The following is a 14451-nucleotide window of genomic DNA, read 5'->3' as shown; positions in this document are numbered from 1 at the left end:
TGCAAGGGGAGCCTTCGGCTCTCCTCCCACACCCACCCCGTCCAAGTCGTTAATTTATGCACACATTGCGAACAAAGTTAACATGTGTTTACAGATTTCCAATACAATGTATGGTAACGGTATTAACACTTACTCATTTTACAAGTACACCCATAAAAAATGTAAACAAAGACATTTCTTCGATGTGGTCTCACACACACACACACACACACACACACACACACACATTTAAATTTTTGCCTACAAATTATGGATTTCATACTTACCGACATTTAAAAAAAATTTTCGAGTCGCCAAAAATCCTTCTCGCATATGTTTTTTTTTTTGCTAAAAGAAATCTATTTTCAAAATTTGAACTAAATCGGAGATTGGTCGTTTTCGGAACTACAGCCAAAAAATATATTAACTTATCCAACCCTGGTAACAACACACATTCAACATTTACGCAAACTTTTCAGATAGACGATTCCAATCTCCACACTTGTCTATCCGGACCGATGATCGTTTATAATATGCGCACATTTATAATATGCGCAATAATTTTTTTAACGCCTACGTGACCAAGATCGTCGTGATAGATACGGATTGCATTGTCTTTTATGGACTCCAGAACGTAAAATACTAACTTGTTTTTGTTGATTTTCCGTTGTACGAGCCCGTCCCTTAACTTGTATAATTTATCCTCACCTTTTTCTTATCGCAAATTTTACAAATCTCTTGATCCTTATCTTGTTTCAACGAAAATACTTGTTTGAATATATTACCTTCTAACACAAATATACTGTTACACCTGCTGAAGGCGTCTATATGCTCCATGCGCTTGCCCAGACAATGTACAATCTCATAATCGTACTGCTATAGGAACATTGCCCACCGAGCTATTCTCGGATTGATGGTTTGCTTACTAAGAGTAAGACGGAAACTATCATAGTCAGTAATAATTTTAAATCGAATACCTAACAAATAAACATAAAACCTCTTTATCGCGTATACAACAATTAAGCACTCAAGCTTATAGCTATAGTACTTGAATTCTGCGACGATTGTGCGATGACTGAAATAAAATATTGGTCAGAATTGTCCTCCGCTTTGTTTCTGCAATAAAATAGCGTCAAATCCGCTTGCGTTCGCATTGCAGTGTAATTCCGTTATTGCAATAGCCCAATAGATCGCTATATAATACCGGTTTGTTAGACAAGCTTGTTTTCAACGTTTTGTAGGCTTCGTTCTTCTCCAAGCCAAATTTGAATTCGGCATTTTTCTTTAACAATTCAAAGGTTTTTGCTACAATAGAAAATTTTGAAACAAATCTCCTAAAGTAACTCGCGAATCTTATAAAACATTAAACCTCTTTTGTATTACGCGGAATAAGATAATTAATGACAGCTTCGACAATTACGGGAGTATCCCGTTTGGACACGTAACGATTGGACACGCACAATTGGACATGGCTCGACTAGACACCGCATTAATGGACACCGCATTATTGGACACTGCACAATTAGGCACCGCACGATTGAACACCGCATTATTCGTGGGAATAATCCTACTCTTTCCTATCAGTGATAGAAGACAAAATGTGTTGCCACAACGGTTAAAATTTTGTAAATAGGAACGCTGTAATTTTCTTTGTTGACTGCCGACTTATGAGGGAAACAATGCGCGTAGTCGCGGAAGAAGATACCTTTGAAACCTACTGAAGACAAAATAATACAAAAATCTGAGAAGTAGTGTATAATTCAAAATAAGAGACGTTTGTCGTGCCGACCGATGTTTCAACTGTCACGATTTGTAAATCTGGGGTGCGATTCGTGGAAGGGATGTGATTCACGGTTTAACATCGATACCCGATAGTTGCTTGTAGAAACAGCGGCTCGCGGTGAAATTGTATAGTTAAAAAAAAAACAAAAATGATGAATGCTTTGATTGAGGTAAAAGATTAAACATATAAAATAAAGTGACAAATGCTTTGGTTGATACAAAGGGGATAAAAGATGAAATATACAAAAAAGTAAATGTGGGGAGGGGGAAGTCGCTGGAAAAAAGATCTTTGAAATTCTCTGCTATCAGAGATAAACGAAATGTATTGTCCACACGGCTAAAATTTGTAAACAATGCTATAATTTTTTTGTTGGCTACTAACTTATGAGACGCGTAGCTATGGGAGAAGATACTCTTGAAATCCATCAAAGACAAAATAATGTGAAAACTTGAGAAGTTATAGCAGGATAGAGAAATAAAAGACGTTTGTCACACCGACACCTCAATCGCTATGAAGGATGCGATTCGCGGTTTAGCACCGATACCCAGTTGTTCACAAAACTAGGAGCTTGCTTTGAAATTATATAAATAAAAAACAAAATAACGAATGCTAATGTTCTGGTTGAGACAAAGAGAGACAAAAGGGTTATGGAAAGTATAATATCAATGGTCAGGAAATGCACGATCGCACAGTCAGCATAAAGTCTAACAAGGGGACCTTACGGGTCATGGAACACCGATTTTTTTTTATACTTATAGGATTTGAAGAACCCGGACTTCAATTTCCTAAAGCAGTACGATGCGCTTCTCAAAAATACTCGAGAAAATCGATTTTGAAGATTTCCGATATCTGTAAGTACAGAAAATTTTAACCTATTGTCAGAGCCGCTCGTAGCCGAGCGCACAGAGCTCTAGTTTCGTAAGCGCGGAGTCGCTGGTTCGATTCTCGCTCTGGCCTCAATTTTTTTTTCATAAGTTAATAAAGTTTTTTTTTTTAATCCTATATCTTAACATTTATCAAATTGAAATGCTAATTAATTATTAAATATTTATTTGTTATTTTTTAAATAAAAATTAACATTTTTTTATTTTTAATTACTACTTGATTGAAAATGCGAATATTTATAATAAATTAAAATTTGGTACAAAAAATGGAAAACATTAAAGAAAATGAAATACTTTTTAAGAGATTACGAGTAAATACAAAAATAATATAAAAAACAAAAATAATATTTATAAAAATGGTTGTTTAATTTTTATGAGTTATTAATTCATGTATGTTATAAAATATATTAATAATAAATACATTTGACATTACTCGTCAGTATTACATGAGCCAATTTAATTTTTATTTAAAAAATAACGAATAAATATTTAATAATTAATTAGCATTTCAATTTGATAAATGTTAAGATATAGGATTAAAAAAAAAACTTTATTAACTTATGAAAAAAAAATTGAGGCCAGAGCGAGAATCGAACCAGCGACTCCGCGCTTACGAAACTAGAGCTCTGTGCGCTCAACTACGAGCGGCTCTGACAATAGGTTAAAATTTTCTGTACTTACAGATATCGGAAATCTTCAAAATCGATTTTCTCGAGTATTTTTGAGAAGCGCATCGTACTGCTTTAGGAAATTGAAGTCCGGGTACTGATCTTCAAATCCTATAAGTATAAAAAAAATCGGTGTTCCATGACCCGTAAGGTCCCCTTGTAAGATGTGGGCGACTTGAAAAGTGCTTCGAATAAAGTGGTGGAACTTATAGACATCACAGATGATGTCAAAGTGATAGACATTACGGATGATGTGATTGATTGTATAAACATCGCAGACAATGAAAACAAAGTGGTAGACATTGCGGATAGTGCGAATAATGTGATAAACATTGCGGATGATGTGAATATTGTGATAGACACTGCGGATAATAATCCAGAAAACTTTAAAATTGAAAATATTGTAGACAATCTACAACGAATGGATGATGCTGAGGTAATTGGCATTGTAGGTGATATTAATTTTGAGGATGCGATGGACGATGAGAACGAAGAGAGCTCAGATCTGAAGATAGTAATTACATGAGTGATTGCAGCGAGAATTATACCGATACCGTCGAGAAACACCTGACATCTGCAGAAGTGCGTGCGATAACCGCACGTACAAAACATTGTGCTATATATTTTTACTTCACTATAGGTGATACTTATTCAGCATGTGCCGAATGCATAATGCAAATAGTGGACACAGATTTCGGCATAATGTACGCTTTTAGCAAACATGTGACTAATGCGTTCGGTAGGCTAGACAGCAAGTACTGTTCAATTTGCAGACAGCCTATGTTCGTATTGATTCCCTGTAATTTGTGCCCGGTTTGCACAGTGTAAAAAACAGTGTTGTTAATAATTATTGAAAAAACAATATTAACAAATGACCTATTTCAAGCAAAAGGAACGCGAGCTGTTAGAGCAAGCCGACAGAATCGCAACCTTGGATGAGTGTTTAGAGTGATTGCAGCGATGCAACAAGTGTATCGAACAACTCGAGGAACGTAGCCGCGCTAAGCGTCCTCGGCTCACCGTTGGCCATAGAGAATCTTTGATGGCGAGAATCGCGCGACTCGCGAGTGAAAAGACGTTTTGTACACATGAGCAGTAATTACGCGAATAATAACGCGTAAGACTCGTGTGGCGAGAGGTTGACACAGCGTTCGAGAATCGCGTTCTGACAGGTGCGGTTATCAATGCAAACTATATTGAACCGCGAAGGTTTTTAGAAGATGCTGGTGATATAGTTCTCGAGCGAGTGCGAGACGTTATCGAAAAACACAACTCTGTTAAAGTGAACACCGCATTTAACAGCGTGTTTGTAACGAGTGATAAACGCGTCAATAAAAGTGTTACCACAAAAAACAGTGATCTCTTTACACATTAGACTTGGACGAGTGGTACGAGCGATGCGTTATTGAACGTTAGCATCGCTCAAAGAATTTCAAGAACGCAATAGTGGGTGGGCGCTGTTGCGTATACAAAATTTGATTTTACATGTGAACAAGTACAATTCTATGCGTGCAGAATGTCACGTGACATTACCGCAAGAAATACTGACGAAGAGTACGGTTGTTAATGTGCAATCGATGGACAATGCATGCTTCGCGTGGTCGGTAGAGATAGATGCTCTATATCTCGCAGAAAGAAATTCAGAAAGGGAGTCATCGTATCCTCATTATACAAAAGTTCTGAAATTTGACGACATTAAGTTTCCGATTGTGTTGAAAGATATCATCAAATTCGAGAGACTAAACAACATTTCGGTTAACGTCTACGGGATTGAACGAGAAGAAATTATTTCGTTGCGGCTTTCCAACGATAAAAAGGAGAAGCACGCTAACTTGTTATACATGGAAGATCGGTGCAAAGACAACGTGGGGCACTTTGCGTGCATTCAAAATTTGTCCCGCCTGGTAGGCTCACAAATTAGCAAGCACAAATTTAGAAAATACATTTGCGACCGGTAAGTACATACATAAGCATGTAATAAAAAAAATCTTGTATCCTGTAATAATTAAAATAAGAAAAAATTTCCTTTTGCAAGTGTCTACATTATTTCAGCTAAAAAAAAAGTTGGATGTTCACAGCGTAGACTGCCAAAAAATGAACAACTGTGTTATCGAACTACCTACCAATAACGAAATGGCTGAGCTTTCGCAACATTAACAACAAGGAACGTGTACCGTTTCTTGTCTACGCAGATTTGGAGTGTACCTTAAAGAAAACAGAGAAGGAGATGTAACCGCGCTCGCGAGCGACGGCCAACTTCGCGTCCGCCCCTGGTCACGGCCCTGCGTCGCCCAGGCGTCGGGGCGACAGAACTCCGATATTCTCGTTAAAGCTCGAACTTGCGCCAGGTACGTTGAGCGTACCACTCTTTCTCTGCTGAACAGTAAATCAGTGTTACGCCAATATAATCGCGGAAAAGACGGGCGCTCTTTAGATGACCGGGGCGTCGGCGGCTCCGATAGCCAGCTACTCAGCCCTAAAAAATGGTAAAGGGGGAGGTTCGGCTCGAACGGATAGAATCGGGGAGTGAGTCTCGGATGCGCACAGTAATAAATGGACAGAGCAGGCTGAGTGAAACGGACACAGACCAAATGCGCACAGACCAAATGCGCACGGACCAGATGCACACGAACCAAATGCGCACGGACCAAATGCGCAAACCTATGTGGTGCAGAGAATGCTTTGCACACACACACACACACACACACACACGGGGGGGTGCAAGGGGGGCTTTGCCCCTTCTCCTCCCGCACCCACCTCGTCGGCAGAGGTGCCCGAAAAGTCGCAACCCATGTGGTCAGTTTGTAGGTTACTGTGTCCGTTTGGTCTGTGCGCATTTGGTCCGTGCGCATTTGGTCCGTGTGCATCTGGTCCGTGCGCATTTGATCTGTGCGCATTTGGTCTGTGTCCGTTTCACTCAGCCTGCTGTGTTCGTTTATTACTGTGCGCATCTGAGACGCTCCCAAATCAGGAAGGCGAGAGAACTATTAAGACAACGTAAATTTAACAATGAAATTGACGAATATATTTAACAATAAACAATACAGGATTATACGGCTCCGCTGAGCGGCAATAGTGACTCGCGCGCGTTACAAGCTGACGACCGTTTGAAATTAAATTTCGCGAATACGGGAGAATGAACGAACGGGTTATTTTACGTACGCGGGAATTCTCCGACTTGTCTACGTTTTATTCTGTGTCGTTGGTGGACGCCAAACTCCCGATAGAATAACGGTTTCGCCAAGGACAATCGGGACGAACAGTAACTTCGAGCCCGTATGGCACGCGACGGACTCGTGCTCTTCCACGCGTTATTTTATCCCGCGAGCAATATGTGCGATGATTATCATTAGCTCGCCAACGAGGCGGTACAAGACAATTACATTAATTCTGACGAGAGCGCAATTACAAAGAGATTCGCGATACGAATGTGACAAAGTAAATTCGATTTTACGAAATTCTAAATGCGCGACGATCTACAACGGAATTAACGACAGTAACTCACGATACGATCACGCTACGAAAACACAGGTGACTCGGCTGCGGATCGGGACGCATACACAACGTATCGTAATACAGAACGAACAGCACGGAGCGAATTTACGCAGGCGGGCGCGATCGGGCGAGGTAGCGATACTCCAATAATTTCGCGCTCTTTCGTAACTTTACTCAAACGTCGGAAAATACGGCAATAAATTCGCGATTTTTCCCGCAACTTGCTCAACCGCGAAATCGGTGGCTTTACAAAGTTATCGTGACGCTCGTCTCACCAAGTCGCCTCCTTCTCGTCTGCCTCGTCCGGATCGGGATAACCTCCGGTTCCTGCGTCCTCTCTCACAAAAATCACAGCTCGGGATTTAGATCTCACATGGTTCACGCTACAATGTCCGCAGCTCGAGTGAGTGATCCTGGATCCTGCGGGGGCCGCTCGGCGACGCGCCCTACCTTGCCTCTAGTAAGCCGGGCCCTTATTGGCCGCGATTTTCCAAAATCGACTTGCGCGCGACGCGCAACGTGCACGCTGTCGCTTGCTGATTGATCCAAACGCGGTGGTCGATATTGTTGGGCCCCGTGCACGGAAATTTTTGGCGCTTTCCTCTGCAGATTCCTTTCTCCTTGCCGGGCGCATCCTCCGCTACCGGGACGTTATCTCCTCCTCGACGAGAGCGTTTACTGATTGCAAGCTGTCGCAATCTCCGCCGGAACTTTTGCGAGATCGGATTTGAAGTCGTCCCGTCGGGACACCGGCCTCGCACACCTTCGCTGGATCCTGAAAGCGTAATTCGGCGGCAGTATCGGAATTCTCGTACAATACAAATTGTAGGCAAGATAAGGGCGGTATTACCCGCGGACCCCCGCTCGAAAAGGGTTATCTCCGTTACTCCCTCGATGTCCGCTCCCTCTGCTTCCGTGAAAGTTCTCCGTCGAGACGAGACGTCCAAAAATTACAAAATAGATCGCTGTGGCCACCGATTCCCGCCGCACTCGCGATGCAGCCCTTGTAAGAATCTTAACAATTAGCGAAGGGACAACACACGAGACGACACACACAGAAAACACAACTTATCACGCTTTCGCGTCCATTCCCGAGCGGGAGGATGCAAGACCCGCGTGATGTTAACGCGTAAGGTCCGCTAAGGCGCTTGTGACGGACAGCAGCCTGCGACTGTCACGTCACAGAAGATATGGAAACATCTAACTACTCATACCAAAATTATCACCAAGTATTTAGCATAGCATATTACACTATTCGATGACGCGTTATTAGGGTATCGATTTTGTCGCGATGAAGATTGCATCGTATGGTTCGCTAAACAACTCGAAGAGTTAGCGCATCGTGTAAAATCTACCTTAACTACCAATGTTCCCAAACTGGAAACTTTATCGAAAGATACAATGGGAGACATATCGTAACGCGACGCGGTGTCATATTTGTGATAAGCTGTTTGCACTGAATGATACACGAGTGCGTGATCATTGCCATCTCACCGGTCGTTATCGCGGTCCCGCATGCGCTTTGTAACTTATATTATCAAAATGTGTTGTACATACCGGTTATTTTTCATAATTTATCCGGATACGATTCACATTTCGTTATCAAGAAAATGGCCACAACGTTCAAAGAGAATATCGACGTACTCCCCATCACAAAAGAAAAATATATTTCTTTCACAAAGCATGTCTGGTACTGCTGATAAATTAGACCCACACAATAACATAAAATTACGATTCATGGATTCATATAAATTTCTCAATTCCAGTCTTGAAAAATTGACATCATTTTTAGGTAAAGAGAAACTGAAAATTGTACGTAATGAATTTTCGAATCTATCTAACAAAGAATTTGATTTATTGACTCGAAAAGATGTGTTCCCATACAAGCACATGACTGCGTCGAGAAGTTGGAGGAATATATATTTTACATGTTACACATATTGTATATATTATATTTTACGTTTTATGTTTTTTAATTAATTGATAATTTATGTTTTTTAAATTAATTGATAATTTATGTGCAACGTTAGAAATAATGGAAGGATAATGAAGATGCTTCATATATGTCACAAAAATTATATATTTTTATATAATTTTTGTGACATATATGAACTTGTAAAACTCCTTCCCCATATCGGTTTGTAAATTTCTCGGACGTTTGCCGCTCTCTCGAATTACCTCAGCGATAGCGTCAGCTGTCTCGCTTCCACCTTTGCTCTTGAGTGGTACAGCCCACGCGTACTTGCTCAACACATTGATGATGGTGAGTATGTAGTGGTAACCTCTCTTGAAACATTTCGACGACGTCAGCCTGCCACAGATCGTCATATCCTCGAACTATGACGTGTCTCCGCGAAAAATTTCTTCTCGCCGAACCGTGTAATTCCTCGACAAGTCATCGTTTTTCGGAACTAACATTAGATTTCGATAATTTCATGTTTCACGCACAACCATCAATCGTGTGATAACATGTGAGATGAAATTATATGAGATATATTTCGTTTGTTTTTATCGTTTGTATTACCACTTTTTTTCAGTATTCATCGTCCTTCAAGTCGTTCCTTGTCGTTAGGTACCGATCGCTTAGATAACCGTTCCTAACCGTTCCCGACCTGATTTACAACCGTTCGATAGCCATCCGACAACTGTTCTTGAGTCATTCGATAGCGATCCTGCGCCATTTTATAGCTATTCGACAGCCGTTCCTGAATCGTCCACTGTTGATTGAAAAATCGTTCAAAATCATTCGTAAGACGTTCATAACCATTTCTTTGTCGTTCATTGCTGTTGCTCATTGTCGTTGTTTCAGGCTTTGATATGATGCATGGGGTGACGCCGATCAACTGATTCGTTTCGACAATACGCGAGTTAATTTATAATAAAACCTGCCTCGCAACGTTCTTCGATGATGGACAGCATCTCGTTGTGGTGAGCGTTATGGCCGGCTCAATGCGAAGCTTCAAGCAACCGTAGACGATCCACCAGTTCGTTAGGATCGTCCCAGTGCATGTAATCGATCGCGTTGTCATTTAGTGTCATAGCACGAGGTAACTCTTTTCCAATTGCGTTGTCGTTTAGTGTCATAACGCGAGGTAATCCCTTTCCGATCGTAAAATTCTATCTTAATAACGGCGCAATTATTATATATTTACACTCGTATCCCTTGTTGGCTAATAATCGGCTGTGCGTAACGTAATTACGTTTATGCGCGTTTGTAGCTAACAATATATCTTTATACTTTCGTTTATTATTTTCCGTGTAGACTGAATCATCGGGATATCTCTTAAAGATCAACTTGTAAAGACCGTGTGTACCAACGTATTCTACATCACCCACAATTATGTGATCACTACTGTTGACATCGAATTTTTATTACCCAGCATCGTACCATCCTTATCTAAACGAACGCCGTACACGGTATCCATAATTTTCTTTTTTTCATTATGACCGCTGAGAAAATCTCCGATGTACTTTTGACCCAACGGCCCCAAGTGCTGGGATAACGTTTGTAGACCCTCCGGCGTTTGTAATTGATTTCGAACGGTTGTCGCGAACGAATCGTTTGCGGATTCAAAAACAGTCTCGAGAGCCTTGTTTAACGGTTTTGAAGCTCCAATCGTTAATTGTACAGCTACCATACGCGGTGTGGACGTTATCGCTGACAAATCTATCGTGTCCTTGGACGTATGCTGCACCGACGGCGACGGTAAATTTATTGCGTCGTTTGACGTATATCGCATCCATTTTTTGATTCATTTATTGCACGGTCGGGAGTGTCTTTTCGTTTTCTCTTATTCTGTAACGCATTCTTCTAGGTGAACGATGTTTTGACGCTTACGTTATCGACACGCGGTTCGTCTTTTATCGCGCGAATGTCAGAATTATCAACGATCTTTTGCAGCGGCCTAATGAACGGCTCGAAGTGTCTCTTCGCAGCGATATTCTCCTCAATCCTACCAGTCTTCAAAGCACGATGTTTCTTACGAATCGATTCGCTCGTTTTCTCAATCTTTTTCGCGATTTTCTCGCACTCGCGCGTATCGTTGTTCCCAATCATGTTGACAGAGAGCATCGATCGCTCACGTTTCATCCCCGACGAAGTATCAATGAGCACGTTTACACCGTACGTTTAGTCCGCGACCTATACACTATATTCGATCCAAACATGATAGGTCACAACGATGTAAACACTCACAAATTTGTTTGGATCAGGTCACTTTTTTAAGATCCCTGACCCATTTTAGGTCATACAACGTAACGCGTGTAAACAGTAATGTACTATAAAGCAGGTAAGCGTACCAGCAAATGCTAATAGATGGGTCTGCTTTATAGTATATACACATATAAACTACTTACCTACATTAGTCCAAACTTATGTACAGGTCTACACGATGTAAACAATTTGTTACTAGCCTACCTTAGGTCGCGGTATAGATCAGGGCATAGATCAGATCCTGCGGTGTAAACTAGGTCATTGACGACTAATCGCTTTGCAACACCGCGAACTCGTTAAATCCTCTTTTGTATCGTCCGTTAGTAAGCGAGCTATCTTTGTCTATTACTAAGAATCTATAATCACGCTGCCAACAATCGCGATTTAACGCACAAAAATCATCGTATGATATATCGGTGTTAACATAATCGTTGTACACGTGATTCAGGTTGGTACCATCCTGTTTAAATAGAATCAGCAAGTTTGCGTTGTCACGTATAAGATGTTTAGGTATTCTCGCGTACGACTGACAGAGATAAAAGCAGTCGACGTTCGAGTGCCGACTCATCGCAAAATACTCTCTCACGGCATTCTGCTTGCTGCACGCAATATCGTCGAAGACGAAAATTGAGTTTGGACGCGCTTTGTTCGGTGACGTCACAGTTATTAGAGAACGTAAAATAGTTCGTTCATCGATCTCAACAAATTCTCCAAATATCGATATTTCGGCTGTTGCAAAGATTTCGAATACACGTACAGTGTGTAATAAATGAATTATTAATTAATCCGCTCCGGCCAAGCAATTCTTAATTTTCATATCCGCGTGAATGTTGTAAGTGTATTACGTTCGTGCGCAGGTGACCGTATCTTTCCCGCGAACGTCCTCTGCCTCGCGCACAAGATCTCCGTCGGATCGCGCGCAAGATTTCCGGAGTCGCGAGGGCCTCGATCTCGAGGCTCTGCAAGATTTCCGCGTCGATTAGGCAGCGCAATATTAGGGCGTATCAAGATATCCGACACAGTGTAAAAGATACGGTTCGCCCCTCGCTTCGAGCGTTCGTTTTTGAATAAATAATTCAGTGTGAGTGATATTTACGCCTTCTCCTTATTCCTATCACCTCCCGTGAACCTCCCGCATTCCTGCCCACTCACTTCGCGTCTCTATCGGGACGGATCCCGGCATTCCCTACGTGCGATCGCGTTTACCTCACGCACGCGCGAACAAAGAGTGTATAATGTCATAAAATGTTTGTATAAAACATTTTTTCATAAACCTTATATTTAAAAATATTCGCCAAAAACAAAAAAAATGTTATTTTCGGGAGCTGGTTTCTACCCCTACACGTCAAGATACACAACTAAAAAATATGGGTCTAATATTTTTTTTATACAACATATCCAAAGCTCATTAAAATCAATAAGGGTCACTTCCTTTGTTAGAAATATTGTGTGTGTGATTATATAACCCGAAATAATTATGTTTTTTTATACATTTTCAAATTTGAGGCAAAATTATCAGAATAGAAAAAATGTCAGCGTCAATATAAGGGTTAGCGATGGATTAATTTTACATAAGCTCTGTGAATGATTTTAAATACAAATTACAGAATGGACATAGCATGGTATAAAACTTCATTTCGAACAAGGAAAATCTTAATTTTTATGCTGATGAAAACACGAGAACCTTGTGTATTAACAGCAGGGAAAGTGTATGTTATATCCATGGATACTTTCTCCACGGTAAGATTTATACATGATTTAATTATGTATGCACACACATACACACACACACACACACACACACACACACGTATATACCCAGCAGCATTAAATCGTCTGAAAGACACAAAGCGGAAATGTTAAAAAAGAAGATCACGCAGTGATGGCAGCGAGTCGTGCTTTCCTTCCGGATTCGGCACAGGAAATCACCAAAACACCCGTGTCCGGTGAACATCTGTGCCATCCGGAAGGACACCCTGCCCCAGCCCCGGTCCAGCCAATCCGCCAGTACAGGGGCCAGAACCCCGACGGTCCACTGACCCGCGCACCTCGGATCTTCGAGGCGGGCGCGCCACTCCTCAATCAAGGACCGCCGGGCCTGGAGCCTCAATAAGCGACGGATCCCACCCCCCTCCCAGATCTGCCGCGTCCGCTCGTATATGCGGGCCTGAGCCCGCGCGGTAAGATCCAGGGGGGGCATGCCCGACAGGGCCGTCGCCGCCGCGTGAGAGGTCGTACGGTACGCCCTTGCAGCTTTGATGGCCATGCGCCGCTGCACGGAGTGCAGCAGTGACACATTCCTTTGATTCTTTTTTGTCATCAGGGCGCCGGCCCAAACGGGCGCACCGTACAGGGCCATAGACCTCACGACCCCCCCGTACAGGCGGCGCACTCCCGCCTCGGGGCCTCCCACGTTGGGGAACAGGCGACCCAGCGCGGTCGCCGCTCGCTCCAAACGCGGGGCCAGCCGGCGGAAGTGCTCACCGAAACTCCAGGAACCGTCCAGTGTCAGGCCCAGGTACTTAACGTAGGGCCCGATCTGGACGGGGGTGTCGCCAACCAGGACCCAGGGCCTCTTGGTTGGCAGGGGACCACCCCTGACGGAGGCCCGGTAAAAGTAAAGGGCCTCCGTTTTTTTCTTCGCCATCTCGAGGCCCAGGTCCTCGATGGCGCGCACGACTCGCTGTGCGGCCTGCCAACGGGGTCTAATTGAACTGTGTCCAAACAAACTGTGTGCAATTGAATGGTGTGCAATGTTTCGTGTCTAATAGCACGGTGGGCAATTGCAACGTGTCCAATTGTATTATGCGCAAATGAAGGCCTCTTGTTGCAATTTGGGACCTAGCATCTGATGCCTCGGCGAATATATTAATATATTTGTATAATTATATATTTAAAAAAGTTTTTTTAGTTTTTCCTTATGCGTAATAAAATCATGTTAAAATTTCAAAACAATTGCATTATTAGTTTCTGAAAACAAAAGTTCCAAAAATAGCCTAAAAATTTCCGTTCTATATGTATAACCTCTCTTAAATTTGACTACTTAGTTCTTACAATTAGTTTAGTTAAAACATTATTTCAAATAATGTCACATAGGCTCGTTTCTACCAACGTAGATTAACTTTAATCTCAATTTAATTTACTTGTTATCTCATTCTAGTTCCAAAAATTAGAACGAGATAAAAAGTAAGTTAATCCAAGATTAAAGTTAATCTACGTTGATAGAAATGGGTCATAGTAATATAAGGCCTAACAAGAATTCTGTATATTTCTACAACTAAATTCGTGTTCTTTAACAATTACAATGTTTATAGTAATTTCCAATCATAAATATTTGAAACAAGTTACAAATGTTAATAATGTTTTAAGCGAACTTGTAAAAACTTAAAAACATAGCAGTCAAGTTTAATAAACTTGTAACGACGTTAT

The sequence above is a fragment of the Monomorium pharaonis genome, chromosome 6 (assembly GCF_013373865.1).
Source record: "Monomorium pharaonis isolate MP-MQ-018 chromosome 6, ASM1337386v2, whole genome shotgun sequence".
In the NCBI taxonomy this organism is placed as follows: domain Eukaryota; kingdom Metazoa; phylum Arthropoda; class Insecta; order Hymenoptera; family Formicidae; genus Monomorium; species Monomorium pharaonis.
The sequence above is the reverse complement of the archived record's forward strand: the minus strand, read 5'-3'. Positions refer to the sequence as shown.